This window comes from Acartia tonsa, chromosome 5 (assembly GCF_053477335.1).
Source record: "Acartia tonsa isolate MP-2025a chromosome 5, ASM5347733v1, whole genome shotgun sequence".
Taxonomy (NCBI): domain Eukaryota; kingdom Metazoa; phylum Arthropoda; class Copepoda; order Calanoida; family Acartiidae; genus Acartia; species Acartia tonsa.
The window spans coordinates 30075273-30080242 of NC_137264.1; the positions used below are offsets into that span (position 1 = coordinate 30075273).

The 4970-nt window shown below is 32.7% G+C and overlaps 1 pseudogene across 1 annotated transcript; it reads left to right on the forward strand.

The window, feature by feature from the left end:
- The first annotated feature begins 2285 nt into the window (after positions 1-2285).
- LOC145319238 (small COPII coat GTPase SAR1B pseudogene) lies at positions 2286-3748 on the forward strand (annotated as a pseudogene). Its single transcript, XR_013879783.1, has one exon. The product of XR_013879783.1 is annotated as a small COPII coat GTPase SAR1B pseudogene (transcript).
- Positions 3749-4970: the final 1222 nt, after the last annotated feature.

Below are 4970 nucleotides of genomic sequence, written 5' to 3' on the forward strand. Positions count from 1 at the left end.
TTCTCCAGATATAAGCACTTGAAACTACACCCATCATGAAAAAATAACCCATATCAAATTTTGGTCCCCCATGTACATAAATGGCTTCCTTATGTAAATCTGAGTTACCACAGTCAAGCAACTAGGCCTCTATCTCTTACGGTTCTCCAGATATAAGCACTTGAAATTACCCCCATCATGAAAAAAATACCCCATATCATGTTTTGGTCCCCCATGTGCATAAATGGCTTCCTTATGTAAATCTGAGTTACCACAGTCAAGCAACTAGGCCTCTATCTCTTACGGTTCTCCAGATATAAGCACTTGAAACTACCCCCATCATGAAAAAAATACCCCATATCATATTTTGGTCCCCCATGTGCATAAATGGCTTCCTTATGTAAATCTGAGTTATCACAGTCAAGCAACTAGGCCTCTATCTCTTACGGTTCTCCAGATATAAGCACTTGAAACTACCCCCATCATGAAAAAAATACCCCATATCATGTTTTGGTCCCCCATGTGCATAAATGGCTTCCTTATGTAAATCTGAGTTACCACAGTCAAGCAACTAGGCCTCTATCTCTTACGGTTCTCCAGATATAAGCACTTGAAACTACCCCCATCATGAAAAAATGACCCCATATTAATTTTTTGACCACCATGTGTGAGTTTTAACCCCTTGCTTCAATTTTAATATCATAACATTGTTTGCTACCCCATCTGTGTTTTTCAACCAATCATCATGTTTGTTGACATCCAGAAAAATGTATATTATGTAGTTCAATAATCTGCCACTAGATGTTCCTATTTAAAACAAACTATTGTATTTTTTCTTCAATGGAGCCAAATTTTTATCTTAAAATATTATGTAAAGTAAAGTATTAGAATATGTTGGTGATTTAGTATAAAAAAAGTCTTAAAAGAGAAATAAAAAAAATAAACAGAGGCATTTTCAAATTTTATTCAAAATATAGGAAAATATAGAAGAGTGAAAGGCATAGCTTCACTACAGTGGAGTATGGTAGCTTATGCTACCCTAATATAAATTCTTTCGCGCGAGGCTCACCTCGCAAACCCCTCCAGACTCTCCCCTCCCCCCTACCCAGATTTTATTTCCCCTTCTGCCAATCATTCCCCCATCTGTCAAATCAGACCCCACCTTCCAATCCTGGCCCCATGTTCCTATTTAGACCCCATCCTTCATTTTTGTCCCCTGTTCAATAATTTATCCCTTCTCTGACATTATTTTGTTTCTCTTGGAGAGGTACAAAATATGAAGATGGGGATAAAATAACATGATGGGGACAAAATCATAATATGGGGTAAAAATTTCATGATGCCGGGGGGGGGGGGTTTAATTTGATAGATGGCGGGGGGGGGGGGTTTATTTTTTCAGATGGGGTAGAATCTCACTCCTCAACTGGGAACTTGCCTGCAATCTAATTTGCTTCTCTTCTTATACTTTAAATTAAAAATTTTTACTTTTTAAAGTTTTGTGTTTTTTTGCGGCTACGACTACTTTATTGTGGTAGTAATAACACACCAACCCCGTTTCCCTTTTGCCCCACAACCTTCCCTTTTTGTACCATTCCTCCTACGGGAAAGTAAGGGCTTGGCATTTTTCACAAATAAGAGATATAAGCAAAAATACTAGAAATTTATATTTTTTCAAAATTTAAAATTCATAAAAAGAAACATTAAAATTCAATCAAAAAAGAAAATTTTTAGAAAATAATATAAAGTTTAAATCATAGACACATTACTCTTTGTGTTTGTGAATTTCTCGCCAGCTGCATTGGGGTGGGGTTATAGAAGCTGCTGCACTTATACACCCTTAATTTACCAACACAATATACATTTTAAGACCAAATCTAAATAAAAAAAACAAATATTGTTTTAAAAGTATAAAATTTTATTAAAATTTTTTCAAATAACTAACAAAAAATGGTATAATTTGACAAAAATTAGGTTGGTAGATTCTGTATCTTCTATCCGATTTGATTTTTGGAGGTGACTAATCAAAGGGGAATGAACTCTTGATAAGGAAATAAATCAAATGATTGTTAGAGCTAGCTTCTTTAATAATGCCCTTTTTTATTTAAAAGTTAAGCATTAAAAGTATTATGCTCTGAGATGTTTGTAAATAAGTTTATAAATATTTTAAAGGTGAATATTTCACAAAATTTTAATAATTTCATCACTTCAACAGTGATGACACAACGAAAATTACGATATTTAAATAATGAAATACTATAAATGACATGGCAGTTTTGAGTTAATTTCATCATTTTTTCATTATAAAAGAAGCAAATTCAAACTAAATTTAGTTTGCTGGTAAAGCTGAATTGATATATTTTATAAAAAATGTGGTTTTTGTATGATTGGCTGACAAGTGTCTTGTCATACCTGGGACTACACAGAAAATCTGGCCGTTTGTTGTTCTTGGGTCTGGACAATGCAGGCAAAACAACTTTGCTCCACATGTTAAAATACAACAAAATTGCAGCGCATGCCCAAACCTTGCATCCAACCTCAGAACAGCTTACCATGGATAAAATCACGTTTACAGCCTTTGACCTAGGCGGTCATCTGGAGGTCAGAAGAGTTTGGAAGGATTATTTTCTAGCTGTTGATGCTATTGTGTTTATAGTAGACACTTTTCAACAGGATAGATTTGAGGTAGCAAAGAAAGAACTGGATTTACTTTTGGCTGATGAAGAGCTATCCACCTGTCCTGTTCTAATACTGGGCAACAAGATTGACCTACCTGGGGCAGCCTCGGAGTTTCAGCTGAAGGAGTACTTTGGCTTGTATGGATATACAACAGGGAAGGATATGGTCCCAAGAGCGGAGCTACAAGGCAAGAGGCCTATGGAGGTGTTTATGTGCAGTATCAAGAGGAGACAAGGATATGGAGAAGGATTCAGATGGCTTGCTCAGTATCTTTAATAAATGAGCGCAGCTACTCTACTGACTAGGTATTTGACTGTTTAATCGTCTGTCCATTAGAGACAATTAACAAATTTCAGACTTTATCTGTTGTTATAAAAGATATAAGTCTTAATTGCTGTGTGTGTTGTAGATCTTCTAACCATTATGTATATTTGACCATTTCATCAAATCCAAATTTCTAGGGATATCCTATTACAAGGATTGAAAATGCAAGGACATATATTTTTTTAACTCTTATTTTATACATCTTAATTGGAACTGATGATCTATTTAATAGTGAAACAATTGTCTTCCATCAATAAAAAGTTAAAGAAATAACCTGTTTTTATATACATAATAATATTATAGAAAGTAGTAATGTTTTTTTTCTGTAGCTTAAAATTTCCATAGTACTGAACTGAACTGAGGTAGGGAAGCTTCGCATACGTCCACAGAAGGTTTGAATTAAGTCTTGATATGGTTTAAGGCTATTTTCCGTTCACCCTAACCCTTCAAATGTAGAGCACCTATATGTTAGGGGGGCATTCACTAGTTCTTAATAAATCTATATCTTAGGTTACTTAAAGGAGTGATAATAAAGGAAATACAAATCAGGAATGAGGTAATGGACGTTAAGTTAATATTCCCTTTGAAAATTAATTATTGGTGTAAAGGTGTAGACACTGATAACTTCACCTTTTCTTTACTAAATTATAAAAAATCATGGTTATATTGTATGTAAAATGTAAATATATAATGCATGTAATAATGTTTAAATTTTATAATTGGTATATCAATAAATAAAAATCTATTTTTTGTCTTGTAAAATAAAAAAGTATTTTTTTTATAACAAAAAAAACAAGGATGATAGCATCCATAAAAACGAAGCTCTTACATCGTAAATGTATAGTAAATTTTCTTCAACAGGATGCTTTTTAAGGACATACTTACATTTAAGAAGCGACATTAAATCCTCATATAAAAGAGACAGAATGTCTTTCTGTGTGCCTGTAAAAAACATGAATGAATATAGGGCGCCTAGAAGGGTTTCAAGTTTTTTTTTGTATTTTATGTATTTTGGGTTAGGGTACTATAAAAATATCGCCTCAAGAAAATCTTGCTAAAATATTTCTGAACTTAGATTTATTAGGAGGTTTAACTCCCCCTCACCCCACACACAAACATACAAACTTCTCACTATGGTCCCTTTAGAAGACTGCAAAGGTGTAGCCGCATATGTACAAAATTAAATAAAACAAATTTTATTTATTTCAATTTATATTATAAATATTGTTGAAACATTTTATGATGCATAATAAGTACATAGTGATTTCATAAATATTATAAATTAGACAATAAACATTATTATGAATTCCATTTATGATACAATATACATGTATAGGTATATATAAAATTATGGTTTATGGTTAAGATGAAAACTCATTTAGTTTACAATAATTGACAAAAATAACACAAGGGGATTACATAAAGAAGTAGCAAAACTTATGCAAATACCTTTATTTGATACTGTATTAAGTAAGATGGTACTGAGTAAGAACCAAGGGCATATTAGGGAGTTTGGTAAGCTCCACCAAAAAAATGCAATCCCCCTTCCCTTAACAAATTTACGCAAAACACCAGAACCTACCAAAAATGACGAGTTTCTATTTTTAATGACTAAAATAAAGATGATTTTCTTCTTCATAAATATAAATTTTTTTATGTACATCAACTTATGGACAAAATATGTGGCGAAGTTACTCTATAATTCACTTTGTATGTCTGTCCGTAACGGTAGGGTATAAATGTGATTTTTTCGGCTGCTATTGAAGATAGATGGATGAAATTTTTTGTGAATATTCCCTATACCAATGACTATTCAGTATGAATCAATTGGTTTGTCGGTCAGTTATACTACAAAAATTAATATCTACGCATATAAAAAAACTCATATGAAAGGCTTCTATATTATGTATAAAGAAATATTCTTGATTGGCCACTAAATATCTGCTACTTTAATTGCTTTGTCCGTGTTTTTAATCCAAGTTTTTCAAGTA